The 16,799-nt window shown below is 39.3% G+C and overlaps 1 protein-coding gene and 1 pseudogene across 2 annotated transcripts in view; one reads left to right on the forward strand and one right to left on the reverse strand.

Annotated features, from left to right (window-relative positions):
- Positions 1-16,799, forward strand: part of Cpa6 (carboxypeptidase A6) — a 315,538-nt gene that overhangs the window by 126,151 nt on the left and 172,588 nt on the right. The window lies entirely within an intron of this gene.
- The window catches only part of LOC118577366, a 49,875-nt pseudogene continuing 34,308 nt past the window's right edge, over positions 1,233-16,799 (reverse strand).

A 16,799-nucleotide genomic window follows, 5' to 3' on the forward strand; every position in this document is an offset into this window, starting at 1 on the left:
ATCTGGGCATATTGGAAAAGATGGTGTGAATTCAAGGGACTCTGGATGGTCCCTCCAGCAGATATATAATGATTAAAAGAACTCTGAAAAGATACCCAAAATCAGATTTCTCTGGGCCTATATTTTAGAACAGCCTCCTGTGTGCTGGGGCAATTGTGTGGATGTATTATGTCTCATGAAGATGGTATAGAAGGGATGACCAGATCTCAGATTGGCCCCATGTAGCCTCTTCATTCTCTTCCATGTCCACTGGCTGTGCAATGATATCATGTCTTAAGGTATATTGGAGCTGTAAAGTTGAATGAGTCTCTTCTCAAACCACATAGTGGAAAATTACTCACAGCAAAGATCAATTGCCCTCGAAATGAGGGAAATTACTTATTTTGAACCAGTATACATTCTGGTCCATTTGTTGCCAGAGCCCATGTTGCCCTAACACAGAAAAACAACTCCTCTAAAATCAACCTCACTGCTCCAAAAAGCAACTCTGAATCTGTGGTTCCATGAATATAGTCCTAGAAGCATTGGATGACCACAGTTGAAAAAAAAAAATGGTCTGAGCAGAAGAGGTGGCTTGGTGGCTAAAAGCCCATGGCTAAGAGCATGTACTGCTCTTGCTGAAGACCCAAGTTTAGTTTCCAGCACCTACATTCAGTACTACCTGTAACTTCAACTCCTGGGGAGTTCAATGCCTCTACTGGCTCCTACAGGTACTGCAGTCACATGCACAGACACACTTGAACCCATAATTTAAAATAAAAAATACTTTTTTAAAGAGTTGACATAAAAAGTCTCATTCTTTCAGCAGACCTTAACAGAATACCTTATTTTGGCCATTATGAGGGTCCTACATACTATGTGATGATAAAGCAACAAATGGAAATTGAACCTTTGAACAAGGAACTCAGGGGGGCTCACTGTGTCATCAAGGTAGGGGTAGATTGGTAGAAACCCACATATTTATTCCAAATTTATTCCTTGTGAATATTCAAAAATAAACATAATGTAATTATTCTCTGTTCTCTGAATACATCATATCTTTTCTAATCTCTAAACTTTTTTATACCTATGTAGCAACATAGTCCACAAATGTTTATTAAGTGACCACTGTTTCAAGTGCTGTTCTAGATGCTGAGAGCTACAGAAGTAAAGAGAATGGCAATGACCCCCCCCCCTTGGAAAACACACTCTCACTGGGATAAAAACCAATAAAAGGCTGTGGGGGACCAGGTTCACTGTGCTAAAGGGAAGTCCAGCAGGGAAGAAGTCTGGGCATCAGGGAGTACAACATTAAGTGGAGTGACGGGGAAAACGTCACTGGAGGAGGGAATCTGTGCAGACATCAGAGGCTGAAAAAGGTGAGGGCGAGGCCCTTGATCATCTACCTGTCAGAAGGTCCTGTAACTGACTCATCAGGAAGCTGTGTTCAATTGATTTCTAGAAGCAGGTGTGTCTGTCCCACTCTGTCCAGTGAAGAAACTTGTTACGCTCCTGTTCAGTCTGTTCTCAGAATGGGAATTCCTTAAAGAAGCACATGTTCTCATTCACACCAGAGTACTAAGGAAGAGCACACCAGCCGGACTAGGACAATCCAAGGCTAGTAAACAGCAGCTCTCTTTGCCTCCACTCACCCCACCCAGCCTCCATTGTCAGTCAATATAGTCTGAAATTGACAACTGACATTTTTCTAAGTGTCATTTCACTTTCATAGCAAAATTCCTGTGCACACACCCATTCCATATAGCAAGTCTACCTGTCATATCTCCTAGACAAGATACTGCTGTGCATGTTTGAAAGTTGGGTGATATGTTCTTTTGTTATCAGAATGAAACATGTTAATGGTAATCACAGGTTTAACTAGGGTCCAGGGTACTGGATGGTGCCGAGACAGGAAGAGACATAGAAGCAGACTTACAAAGAGAATCTGTCCACAAAAGTGGAACAAAACCAAACAATCACAGAATCACCACTCAGTTTGACCGCCAGGAGCTTTAGGGATCATGTGGCCTGGAGTGATCCATGCAGCCCTTTGTTATTCCCAAAGGAAGAGTATGAAGGAAATTCTCACAGCAGATGGGTACCACAGACCCAGGCTATCATGAAGACTACAGATCTGGGCATTTCCAAGACTGTTTAATGAGTCTAAAATGATTTCACTTCATTTTTAAAAAAATTCATGGACATGCTTCAGGGCCTGCCAAGTTTTTTAGTATTTACGTTATTAGTGTAAATCATTTCTTCCTTTTAGACAACCACAATCCCAAATTGTGTGTAATAAAGGACAGAACTCTTTAAAGAAGAAATATGTTTGCAATTTAACAAAAAGTTAAATGAATTTCTAAATTTTCTCATTAAGAAAAAAAATTAATTATGAAAATTAAAACAGTCTGAGAAAAACACTGTTCTAATATCTCCTTGGGAACTGTACATGACTGAAAGATGAAAGTGAAATCAGAAATATTCCATGTGTTCACATACCATGTGGAACAATTCATATACACAGAATGGTCCTTCTCACTAAAAGCATTCTAAGGATATAATAGACAAAGCCCAGATCAAACCTCAAAAACAAGAACTTAATCCTACCACTTTGGCCATTTACAAATCAATTTTGTCACACTTAACCTTTTGATTATTATGAGAAATTCATTGGCTTCAGGGATTCTTTCTAAGGAAGATATACAAAACACAAAATTTTAAAAATTTACTTATATGACTTTTGCCTATCAAGGGATTTCAACTTCTTTGTAAAATGTTAGCTCTTCAGTTCACACAGTTCCCAGGCAGATAGAAAAATAACAAGTGGTGCTTTTTGATGGGCTTTCTGTCATTTTCTACTAGGGAACATGACTCACTGTCTGTATTGAATAGTTTTATGTCAACTTGACACAAGCTTGTTGGCACACCATGCAGTTAAGGTTGCAGTCCACCACGTCTGGACAGTTCTCTGAGCTCAGTGCAAAATGGAGGACTGCCTTTCCAGCAGGGTTTCCTCCCTACCTGGATAGTGTCCCTAGGTTCGGAGGCCTGACCTTATCTGGAAGTTGTCCCTAAGCCTGACTTATCTCAAGCATGACCTTTGACACAGATCCCTGCAGATGCTCTTCCTGGGCTGCCCATGTGATACTTAGGTTTTGTGCTCCCAGCTCTATGGTAGGACTGTGCTGCCAAATGCAAATTAGGTGATGGCCCCGCTGCTAGCCTCATCCTATGTAGCTCCCTTACTCTGGAATAAAGCTGAGCTGTAACACTGAAATTGTCTCCCAGAAAGCTATTTCCATCTTACTCACAGACCTTACAAAGCTCTGCACACTGCCTCTGCTCCCTTTGTCCTCATAGCCAACAGACCACAAAGGAAAGACCCCACACAAGGTAAAGGCATCTGAGAGGAGGAAAGTTTAATTGAGAAAATGCTTCCAAAAGATATGGCTGTAGACAAGCCTATAGGGTATTTTCTTATTTGGTCATTGATGGGGGAAGGCTCAGCCCATTGTGGGTGGTGGTATTCCTGCCCTGCTTCTCCTAGGTTCTACCAGAAAGCAAACTGAGTAAGCCAGAGGGAGCAAGCCAGTAAGCACTCCTCTGTGGCCTACATAAGCTCCTGCCTCCAGGTTCAGACCCTGTTTGAGTTCCTGTCCTGACTGCCTTTGATGATGAACTGTGATGTGGAAACATAAGCCAAATCAACCCTTTCCTCCCCAAGTTGCTTTGGTCACAGTATTTCATCCCAGCAATGATAATCCTAACTAGAACGCCGTTACTCTTGAAGTTGAATTGGGCTGTATAATTGTCCCACCATTGGTTGAGGGGCTAACTCATGTCATTCCAATTCCCTCTATATTGAGCAATTAGTCAGCATAGAAGGAGTGCTGCAAGCTTTATTTCTATTTCTCTGAGATCTGGCAATGAGCTGTCATAGGCCATGCCTTCATGCAGCATTTGACTAAATACGGCCCCAAAATAAGGACTGGGTAGACACCTGCTTTTGTTTGTACTTTAAAGGAAGCAAACCTTATGCTGTTATTACCAACACATAGGGCTTGTCTCCAAAGCATAATTCCTTTTTCATATAACATGCAGAGGCTCAAAGGGGCTTACAAAAAGTAAGATTATTTTTAGTAGGTAATGATGCATTGCTAATGCTCAAAATAAAAAATTTTAATTGAGGTGCAATTTTTTAAAAATCAGTTCTGCTTCCCATCTCTCTGGTCACCTAATTCCACCCACAGGCAACTCAAGTTCATAGCTGCTTATAGGATATTTTACATAAATCCAAGAAGGTAAATAGATATATAAATATAAACATGTATTTCAACATAAACTTATAAAATACCTTCATATTGTGTCTAATTATATGAACTGTTATATCTATATATTTATATGCATCTGTGTAGGTATTGATTTCTCTTCCTCCTTTTTTTCATAAATTATTTGTTATAACACTGCTTGCTTCCTTCACTTAGGATATCTTGGTATGCACAGCAATACATAAAATGCTTCCTTATTCTTTTTTAGTAGCTGTGTAGTCTTCTGGTTTATGGACATGCTAACATATCTTTAATTAGAATAACCATATTAAAAGTCAATCATATGTATACATATATATACAAGTAGACTAAATTCTTAAAATGGAATTTAAGTTGCAAAGAGTTTGTTTACTTTAATTTTTGGATAATTGTCAATTCGCCTTGTGTAGGGACTTTGTCTGTTTATACTCCAACCAGAAATGGGATTTTTGTTGTTGTTGTTGTTGTTTTTGAGACAGGGTTTCTTTGTGTAGCTTTGCACCTTTCCTGGAACTCTCTCTGTAGCCCAGGCTGACCTGGAACTCACAGAGATCTGCCTGCCTCTGCCTCTGGGATTAAAGGTGTGTGCCACCACCGCTGCCGCCACCACGACCACCCAGCCCAACCTGAAATGTTTTAAGAGTTCCTGTTTTTTCACACCTTTGCTAACTCATTGTACAATCAAGTTGTCTAACTCAGAGACAACATGGATGAAACAGTTCCTTTTCTAGTTCTTGAGGGTGTTTTATGCATTAAATGACTTCTGTTTTCATGGGCCCACAAACTAAATAATTTCTATATATCACCAAAATAATGTTTAATATTTAACCTTGGTGTAAAAGTATTTTAAAATATGGGTCATACCACTCACTATAAGCTTGCCAAAATAATTCTATGTGACAGGTGTTTCAATAAATATTTGATCTCAACAGTTTTGTCACCACCAAAGAGTCTAAACAGTGCATTTGAACTTCCTATAGTATCATCTGGTCACTTTTTGGAAAACTGGGAAACAAGGCAGATAAAGATGTATAAAATATTATTTAAATTACTTAAAAGCATATATTTAAGCCAGGCATGGTGGTGCAGGCATTTAATCCTAGCAATCAGGAGGAAGAGATGAGTAGATCTCTGTGAGTTCAAGGCCAGCCAGCTTTATTAAACAAACTCCAGGAGTAGGTTGGTCTTTGTGGTTATTACAAGTTGAACTAAAAAGAGGAATTAGCCCTATTGGACATGTAAACTCATTTCATGAGCCAGCACAGCTAATCTACTGCACATTATTTATACAGTGTTTATAATGGTGCCATGGAAACACCTCATATCCTACAGGAGGACTTGTACTCACCTCTAAGTTATCTTTCAGAAGATCTGCCATAGTGGTCTCCATTTTAAACAATTATTGGAAATGTTCAGGGTTTTACTATGTACAGAGATATGCATGCATGCCCTGCAGCCTTCTGATCTCCACAGAGTGTGGTGTTTTGACAACATGTGACAGAGTACTAGACTTTGTTCACTTTTTATACTCATTTGGTTCATACTTTACTCCCAGCATGGGTATTTATGTAAAAAGGTATCCGTGTCCTTTCTTGAAAATGTTTATCTTGCTTTTTGTAGTTATGTTAAGCTGAGATGTGACTGAACCGTTTCTCCACATTCCTAAAGTCCCTGGGCTTGTCCCTGAAGCAGAGGAAGAAACTGTGAGGAAATACTTTTACTGTCGTTTCTGTGGGAAGGAACAGATGGGGTGGGGTAAGCAGTTTAGGACTGACTTGTTTGAGTCATTTTAGCAGCTGGATGAGGAGCTGTCCTAACTGTCTAGTCCTTGGCAGGAGGTTAGGGAAGAATTAGGACACAGCTCAAGTCTTGAATGTGAGAATCCACCAAGGCAGGTTATGGGGGCGGGGGGGGGGGGGGGGGGGCTGTAGGTTCGCTGGCTTATATTTGAAAAGCTTACAGCTGCAGGAAATCTGATGACTTCTTTGGGCACCTGTACTCATGTGTACATCACCACACACAGACACACACAGAGACACAAAATTAAAAATACAAAATAAATATTTTTAAAATATCACAAGTTAATTTGGAGTGTTATAAAAATTTTGCAAATTATTTTCAGTCAGTTTTCTACCAGATCTGTGAATTATAGAAACACAATTTTATATATAATAATAATACCATAAGATGCCCCTTTAAAATGAACACTTAGAGGAGAGAAGAGAGTGTCTCATTTTCTTCCGTGTTGGAGCCATTGATAAGTTGGCCTTGCTCCAGGAAATAACCTCTGACCCACGCTAAAGCAAGAAATTCTAACTAAACTCAGTGTATCACATACACAAAGAAGGCATAGGAGTAAAAGTGTCCCGTGTCAGGGAAAGGAGTCTCAGTGTCTAAGAGTGGGCAGAGGGGACATGAAGAAGATGACTAAAATTCAATATACAAAGGTATGAAACTGAAACTGAAGCAATAAAGTAAAACCAAAGAGGAATTACTCTGCTAACCTTCTACTTTCCTTTTCCTTTTATGGTGATATAGGGTCCTGGACATGTAGGTTCCAGCTAGAAAGAGCTGACAATTGGAAAAGTTCCTTTCGCTCATCATCTGGACAAAAATATATTTATTTAGAAGCAAAGGTTTTGATTTAAATGTAAGTCAGTTATTTTTGTAAGTGCAAGAAGTCTAGGTCTATTTTTGGTACTATAACAAAGAGATAAATTTAATATGTATTTGTCCTCCAAATAAGCCTAACACAATATGTTATAGTAAAACTCACGTCAACAAATTTTATTACCCTTACATTAAGCAACAAGTGCTATTTGCTAAATAGAAAATACCAAAGTTTGTTTTCCTGTGTTATCAAAAACTAAATTTAAAGTTGATTTTATGATCTATAACTTTTGATATCCTGATAGACATCAAGCATTCCTTTAGAACAATGGTTCTCAACCTGTGGGTCAAGACTCCCTTGGAGTCATATATCAGATATTTACATTACAATTCATAGCAGCAGCAAAATTACATTTATGATGTAACAATGAAATAATTTTATGGTTGGGGGTCACCACAACATTAAGAACTGTATTAAAGGGTCACAGCATTAGGAAGGTTGAGAACCACTGCTGTATAAATTGCCAGCTAATCAGTTAACTCAGGTAAGTGAAGCTAATGTTCCCATTTTTAGACAGTGAAATCTACATTGTAAATACACACTTTTCCTGAAAATAATCCCAATACACAAAGTAAACTGGTGTTGAAATAGCACAAGATAATATGAGGTGTTATAAAGGTAACAACAACAAGGTGGTGGAAAATTGCCAAGGACGAATTTCCTAACGGGCAAGCCTAGAGTATGTTGCATCTTTTGCTCTGGAGCAGCTGCCCACTTTAAAGACTTCACGACTAAGAGTGAAGCAGCCATGATTCAAAATACCTCCATGGTTCAGGCAAAAGCCCATGTGCTGAGTCAGGTTAAGATGAGCCAGAAAGTAGCAGCCTCACAAGCAAACAAAATCCTCTCTGCAAATACCACCAAGGACACTTGATCTTAGCTAAGAGGCCAAAAAGCAATGAGTAACCCCGAGGTAGACATCAAATTATTTCTATAAATAACTTTTAAAGATGTAATACAATGTCCACAAATAACCAAAGAAGGTCAAATACATGGGCAATGTATCAGCATGAAGTAGTCAGAGCAAAGGAATAAAAACAAACCTAAATGGAGTTTCTGGCGTCTTATAGCATTTATGTTTACTGCACATCGAGAGATTAAAAACCTAGACTTTCAGAATGGCAGCAAGAAACCAAAATCTTTGTAAAATGATTATGTAATAGAAAACAAAAAATTAAAACACACAACTAACCAACACAATATATAAAATTAAAAAACCCAGTAGACATGTTTAACAGCATGTTTGACACAGCTAAAGGGAGAATTGAGGAAATGAAGGCAAAGACAGTATTTGGAGATAAGTATGACAACAAAACGATGAAAATGCAAAATACAGGGGAAGATGAAGTAGAATAAGGTATAAAAGACCAATTATTAGACACTGGTTTATTGATTTACTTAAGGCACTGCTTGTAGTGCCTATTTGCCAAGCACAACTTCACTAGCTACCTAAAACAGACTGACCTAGAGAAAGAGCTGAATCAATGGGCCATTGTCCTTAACAACCTGCTGACTGCCACTGTGCTTCCGTAAAATCTTGCTTGCTTGTTTGTCTCACTTTGTGGCTTTAGAGTATAAAATGAGAATGCAAACTGGACTTGGAATCAGTCTTTCAGAAGCAGTTCTGGCTTTGATCCATCAGTGACATCTCTCTTCCAATCTCGTTGGTGCCAGGGTGCTTATTCCAGAAGGATTCCCACAACAAAGAGATACATGACATACAATAGAAAAACCTAACACAATTAATTGTCATCCCAACAAGAGAGAATTGTAATCTGTCATTTTATGATTGGAATGGAGAAAAATATCTGAGAAAACATTGGCCTTAAGGAAGAAAAAAGTATTTGGTTCACAACTTCAAAGGTTTCGGTTTGTGATTGCCTGATTTTGTAGTTGAGGACAGGAGGCAAGCCTGAACAACAAGGCAGTTAGCATGGGGTAGAGGCGCCTTTCCTCCTGGTGGCCAGAAAGTAGAGCTAAAGACAGGAAGAGGCCAGAGACAAGATACCAATGAGCTAGGTCACTCTCACCCACATCCCCTAACCAGACCCCATCTCCTGTGGGAGGCCAGCTCCCACCTTTTAAAAGGGTTCCTATGAGGAGGAGAGAGGGATAAGAAGTGATAGAAAGAGACCTAAATGAGAAGAAAGACAAAAACACAGGATAGCTTCGGGATGACCTGCGTCAAAACCCAGTGGTCCCTTTGCCTCTTCAAAAGGGCTTTTTATAATAATGCCAGGGGGCAGGGCAAAAGACCTCCCCCTTGCTAGATCAAAGCACACCACACAGCTAGGTGTAGACCCTTCCAAACACCTGGTAACCACACCCAAGGTCAAATCATCCCCATATGCAGCCCTGCTGGGTAAAGTAAACTCAGATTCTTGGACCCTGATTAAGTTCTCACTAGGAAACCTCTATAGGACTCTACAACCTCCTAAAGTTCCCAGCACCTTCCAATAAAGCCACCAGCTGATACCCAAGCCCAGAGTATGTGAGCTCATTGGAAACATTCCATATTCAAACTGTAACAGCAATATTCAAAATGATGACATAGAGTCACAAACACACTCCTCATTAGATATTTACTATAATTATAAAACTGTAAGTTCTATTGTAGAAATCAGATGCAACGTTAGCCAAGTGACCAGAGTCAATACCAGCAGGGACTCGATAAATCAACATTATGTGTCTACTGCAGTCTTAGCACTGAGAAGGTACAATGTCACATCTCTTTTTTCTTTTTTTTTAATGTATGTGTATGAATATTTGACCACATGAGTTTATGAGCATCATGTACATTCAGGTGCCCACAGAGGGCAAATTGTTGGATCTCCTTGAACTGGAGTTACAGACAGTTATAAGCCAACTGATGTGGGTATTGGAACCAAACCTGAGTCCTCAGCAAGAGCAATAAGTGACCTTAACTGCTGAGCCTCACAATGTCATTTCTGTAATATATCCAGAAAAATATTTAAATAAGAATCTAACCACAAGTAAATATAGGTCAAACACTGCTTATTCAAAATAAGTGAACTATATTCTTCTAAAACAAGAACACAAAAGACATTAATAAAATATAATAGTAAAAGATATTAATTATAATAGGAATTAATCTGGATTCCCATGACGGTAAAATGGTTATATAAGACAACACATCCTTGACTTGGGAAAATTTCAAGTATTATAATTTCCCAGAACAACCACTTCTAGAATATGTGGATCAGCCCCAAAGAACTATGAGACAATCAGAAGAGAAGTTGACAGATCTAGGAATACACAGAATGCAATTCAGCAGGGGGCTTCCTGACGAAGCCATGTTACTAGGAAAGAGAAAGGACAGCTGAATCTCCATCATTTGCGTCAGAAGGAGGAACATATTCTGGCATTTGAGAAAAGGTGATTTCATCCCAGCTGTGATATGTCTGGCTTATCTTGAGCTAATATCAAATAGTCACATCCTTATGCCAAGGTTCAGTTATTAAAGCGCACATCCACTCTGATGTTCTTTGCTACTCTTAGTTTCATGGAAAACTAGAAGAAAACGTGTCTGTAGTTACTATGGGACAGTAGAAGACTCAAAAGGGCTATAGTCCTGTCAAGCTAAATCCACATACTTGTTAATTAATTGCCTAGTCTACAACTTAACTTTCAAATGTAGACTTAAAAGAAGAAAGATATTCACACCAAAATTAAGTGTAATTGTGAGATCCAAACACCAAAAAGTATAAAGATGTGGTCAGACCTAACTGGAAGAGCTCATCAACAGGAGTCTCACAAGAAATACTGAAAGGGAGGCTTTGCGAGAAGAGATAACTTCCAAATTAGTGCAGAGAAAAATAGTACAAAGTAAGTCAAATGCCCAAAATGACATGAGAACTGAGACAAAACATTTAAGAGTAGGTAGGATGGAAAATACTGGCTAGGTGATGAAACTACTAACAGACCAACAAAATGGTTGCTTTAAAAATCAGGAGAATTGAACCGGGCCAAGTGATGCACGTCTTTAATCCCAGCACTCAGGAGACAGAGGCAGGTAGATCTTTGTGAGTTCAAGGCCAGTTGGTCTACAGAGCAAGTTCCAGGACAGCCAGGTCTACCCAGAGAAACCCTGCCTTGAAAACCGAGAGAGAGAAGAGAGAGAGAGAGAGAGAGAGAGAGAGAGAGAGAGAGAGAGAAGGGGAGGGAACCAGGAGAATAAGTCTGCCTCAGAAAAAAGACAACATAAGCTTTCTGGTCAGGTTTTGTTTCTTGACCTGAGTGGATATGGCTGCATGGAGTTTTACTTTGTAATTTTTCTTTAAGCTATGGTGTATATATGCAGCTGGAGTTTCCCTGTGTCTACCCGAATCCTGCAGCCTCTCAGACCCAAATAAATACTTATATTACTTATAAACTGTTTGGCAGTGGTGGTAGGCTTCTTGCTATCTAGGTTTTATATCTTAAAAACACATTCCTATTAATCTATAAGTTGTCACATGGCTTGTGGCTTACTGGTATTTTTACATCTTGCTTCCTCTATGTCTGGCTGGCAACTCCTGATTCTGCTTTCCTGTTCCAGAATTCTCCTCTCTGCTTATCCCACCTATACTATACTTCCTGCCTGGCTACTGGCCAATCAGCATTTTGTTTATCAACCAAATCAGAGCAACACATTCACAGCATACAGAGTGAGATATATATATCTCATTAAAATATAATGACTTTCTACCAGCCTCTCCTTGCCATATACCATATGCCATGTAGTGTACACCTTACATATAAACTGATGAAAGAAATGGTCCCTCAGTCCCCAAAAGTGTTCACAAGGTTAGGCAGGTTAGAGTCAGATAAGCTTTAGGTATGAGCTTTTTCTGTCCCCCAGAAAATAGCCTGTTCTGTTCTGCCTGGCATCTGCATACTTGTGTGTGTCCCCACCACCACCACCACTCCTTGATTTGGTAGTAAATGTCTGCCCACATTCCTTTCTCCTTCATGCCATAGTCTACAAGCCTTGAAGACCTCTCTCAATGAGGTTTGGTGTTCACTAGCAGATGGTTATTTCTTTGATGCAACATTCTTTTAAACGGAAGATGTTATGCTTCTACAACCAATTGTTAAAGCAGTTTGATCAAATCCTTTTAAAGAATAATTGATTTATAGAAATTCTAAAATACACTAAGAAAGTGTGAAGCATTACAAAGCTACCTATGAAGGTCCTTGGTGCAAGTTCCAGTGTCCTAGTATTAATAAAACCCCAGCTTCTTTTATCCACTCCTCATGATCTTGATTTTTTTTTAAATCACACTTTTGGACTGACCCAAAACATAATTTAAAAATGTAAGAAATAATTTTGTGATATAGCCAACTTCTCTGGTTTTTGTTAGGAATTAATTTTCTATTTTGAAGCATTTGAGTTGCCCATTCCTTATTATTTTTTTCATTTAATCAGAGCTATTTAAAAAGTATTGTTTAAATTAATAGAAAAAGAGGCCATGAATTTGAAGGAGAGCAAGGAGGGATAGATGGAAGGGATTGGATGGAGGAAAGGAAAGGGGTGAATGATATAATTATCACCTTAAAACTAAAAAAAGTAAAATATTACTTAAGTAAAGCCCAAAGGAAGAGTGGGCACATGATTCCTGCCATGGCTTCAGGGAAGGCAGGGACTGCATTTAACTCAAGCCAGTGTTCGCTCTCCATACATGTTTCCTACTCTCGATTCGTCTCTCTCCTGACTCTAGTACAAATGCATTTCTTTGGGTTTAAGTCCTCAAAGTGTCTCTAACAGAGACACTGCATCTTAAGTAATGGCCTTGAAGCCTTGCAACAATTTTCTTCCTGAAGTTGCTGAAAGACAAAGCTAACAGTGACCGAAGAGTCAAAACTCACCTGTTCTCAGGTAAATGATTTTATCTCAACATGTCTTGGTTGGAGAAGGCTTAGGCTAACTGATTTCTTTCATTTCTTCCTGGGTGTGCTGTGAGGGGCATGAACACCCTGTGAAGCCTGACAAGGTTTAGACAAGGTAAGTACTGTGGTATGTGGAAGAGAACAGGGTGCCTGCCTTACACACACACACACACACACACACACACACACACACACACACACACCAACCACAGAAGTTCCTTCTCTTTCATTTTCTTTCTTCCTATTCTCAGCCTCTGCCATGAGCAGTTCTCTAGACTAATGGAGAAAGACAACCTTCCAAAGAGTCCTTACCCTTGGTGTCCAAATAAAACCTCAGGCAAAACTTCCTGTTACTGTGATCCTTTATTTAGGGTTTTGAAATCCAACCCCAGCATGACTTGTATATTCTAAATAGAAAGGGGATCAGAAACTTTCTGTAAAGGGCCAAAGAGTAAATATTTTAGGTTTAGGGGCCATATGGTTTCTATCTTAACTGCTTAGTTCTGATAGTGAAGTCACAAGCAGTATTTAAACAAATGAGCGTGGCTGTGTTCCTATAAAACTTTAGTTATGAATGCTGAGATAGGCTTTCCATAACTATTTAAAAATATAGAAACCATTCTTAGCTTGGAGCCATACAAAACAGGCAGGGGTGGGTTCAGCCCTTGGTTGAACCCTGATTGAAAGAACAAAATCTTTCCACTGCAGAATGTTTACAATTATGAATTATTAAAGGTTTTTCAACTTGTAACTTGTACTTGGGGGATTATGCTTAACTATAACTTTCATAATCATTGGGTTCTCTGTGTTTCAAATATCGATCATGTTTATAATGCTTAAGACAATCTGACATTGAAAATCTGGTGGATTAGCAGAGGATTCCAATGTAAAATGAATGATCATAGATTTGGGGTCTTAACTTAAAAATTAGATGTTGTTTCACACTAGTATGCCTTAACTTAATGGCTAAAAGGCCATGAGAGTGTTTGTATTTACAAGTATTATTTATGTAATAAATTTTTACAAGATGAGTTTCATTATTTGAGAAGTAAATTTGCCCGGTTGAGCATTTTGAATAAAGTATATTGAATATGTTTGTAAATGGCTGTAAAAAATTTAAAGAAATTTGATAAACTAATGACTGATCATTGTAGAATGTTTATTCTGTACAGCTTAATCAAACAGAAATGAAAGAGTCCGGGAAGAAGCTGAGTATGGTACACACACCTACCATCCCAGCACCTAGAGGAAGAGGCAGAGATCATGACTTTAATGACTACCCGGACACCATAGTGAGTTGTAAGCCAGCTTACCACAATTGAGACTGTTCCACAGGGACGGAGCAATGACTCAGATATTGAAAGTGCTTACTGCACTGCCAGAAGACCCTGGTTCAGTTCCCAGCATCCATATCAGGGCATTTCACAACTGCCTGTAACTCCAGTTCCTAGGGATCTGGTGCCCTTTTTAATTATGTAAATGAAATTTTAATCATTGCCAAGCTGGGCGGTAGTGCACACCTTTAATCTCAGGTCCCAGGAGGCAGAGCCAGGCAGATCTCTGTGAGTTTGAGGCCAGCCTGGTCTACAGAGCGAGATCTAGGACAAACACCAAAACTACACAGAGAAACCCTGTCTTGTAGAAAACAAACAAACAAACAAAAAAAAAAAAAAAAAACCTTTCAGGTAACTGGAACTAATCATTTTTGTATAAAATCTTCTTGAATTCATCCTAATAAGAGAGACACATGAGGAGCACAGTGGTGAGAACCAGTGTTGCCAATCCATCTGACCAGCTACTGCCATTTGGCTATCAGTGGTATAATATCTAACCAGACTGTGACCATGGTCTGTGCTGGCACTTTTTCTTTCTATGACACATCCTTTTCATTTTTTCTGTGTTCTTTAGAATTTCATATATGTATACAATGAAATATGATCATATCAACACCCTATGCCCCCTCTAATGCCCTCCTATATCTAACCAGTTCACACCCCTCGAAACTTCATATCATCTTTTTCTTTTGTTCTGTTTTGTTCTTGATAACACAGTAAATTGAATTCCTGTCACTCTTATAAGCATGGTTGTGGGGTCATCCCCTGGATCATGGGAAACCTACCAGTTACTACACCCTCAAAAAGAAAGAGTTACCCTAACTTCGGCAGCTATAACTGCTAGTAGCTCTTTATTAAGGGGTGAGGCCTAGAAAGCATCTATGCTGGAATTTTGCCTGGCTTGATTTTGTGCCCATCTTGAATAGGTAGCCACAGCTGCTATGACAAGATGGTCTTCATCGAAACCAATAATCAAACCCATCCAAAGCACCAAGAATGGACCAAAAGTCATGGTAGAGGAGGCAGGTGATGTGGCATTGGAGCACTCTGAGGCTGGAGATTCACATGATGGATTGTAGATCATCATTAACATATCTAACTAACAGCTGATGCATATTAGTGCTTGTTCCTTGAGAAATATTCTTCACATTTAAATACAGAAGAGAACATGGTATCCATCAAAACCTGATGTCAGCTTAATACCATGTCTTTCCTCAGCATAATTTAATTTTCTGGTGTGCTTGTTTGCAAGGGATAGATCCAGGGCCTCACACATGCAAGGCAATCACTCAGATACTGAGCTCTTTCCCTAGCTACCCGGTATAAGTTAAAATGGAGGTCAGTACACAACCATCTGGGATATTTGCTCTGCTATATGTTTTTGTATATCATCAAACTAAAAATGGCTTTTATACTTCTAATAGTTCTTTAAAAAGTAATAAAACATTTTGTAACTTATGAAAATCATAGACAATCTGAATGCCAGTTTCCATAAAGAAGTTATATTGGTGCACAGATAACCACACTCATTGCCATTTTTTTCTGTGGCTGTTTTCACACCATTGAATAGTTCCACCAGAGAGAGACCACATGGCCCACAAAACACTTACTATTGGTCCCTTATAAAGAAAGCCTGCCAACCCCTGCTCTTAGAAAATGATTTTTATAATATCAAGTGACATGATGCAGTAGGGAAATCTAAATGTTCCCTGTGATGACTTTACAGTTGATAAACTGACAATAGACATGTTAAGAGAAAAGCTATAACAAATGTATTTGCTCATAATCTGTGGTGACACAGAAACCTTCTGGTCGAAACCTCCAAGTCCAGGTTGAACAATCCATCTTTGTGCTTCGGCTTGTTGAAGCCTGGGACACCAGGTAGAAATGTGACTGGACAAAAAGATATGATCCAAAAGTAACAGAGGGTGAGACCCAGCAAAGTTGTCGGTTCAGATTCTTCTTGACCTCTGTGCAGCATTCTTTCCTTCTAGATACAGGGCAAAGCTCTGCTTGGGTTGAGGGTCATGTGATCTGCATTCAAGCAAGGTAGGCCAAAGATTGGCTTTGGAGTCTGTTCTTCCAGGAAGGCAGGGAGGTTAGAACAACAAGTTTGCATTGTGGCTAGCTTGGGAAAAGTAGGTCTGGATTCTAAAATATAAAGGAAGAAAAATTCTAGACTTACTGACTGGTAATGGTAAGAATAAGGGAGGAGAGCAGAAGCCCAGAAGCTTTTCTGCTAAGGCCTTCACTTTGGAGCATTATTTTGTTGAGCACCACAATATACTAGATGAGAAAGCCAGGGCTATAACCTATTTTTTTTTAATTAAGTAATTTTTTCCATTCAGTTTATACACCAATCAAAGATCCCCCTCTTCCCTCCTCCCACCTCCTTCAGCCTCCCCCTCCAACCCACCCCCCACTCCTCCCCACAAGAAGGCAAGGCCTCCCATGGGGAGGCACATCCAGTAGAGGCAAGCAGAGCTTTTCTCCAGTGACTGATGGAAGCAGATGCAGAAGATCCACAGACTGATGGAAGCCAGGCAGAGCTCCAGGAATCCAGTCAAAGAGAAAGAAGAGGGATTCTATGAGCAAGTGCATCAAGATTATGCTAGGGAA

Source organism: Onychomys torridus, chromosome 2 (genome assembly GCF_903995425.1).
Source record: "Onychomys torridus chromosome 2, mOncTor1.1, whole genome shotgun sequence".
NCBI classification, from domain to species: Eukaryota; Metazoa; Chordata; class Mammalia; order Rodentia; family Cricetidae; genus Onychomys; species Onychomys torridus.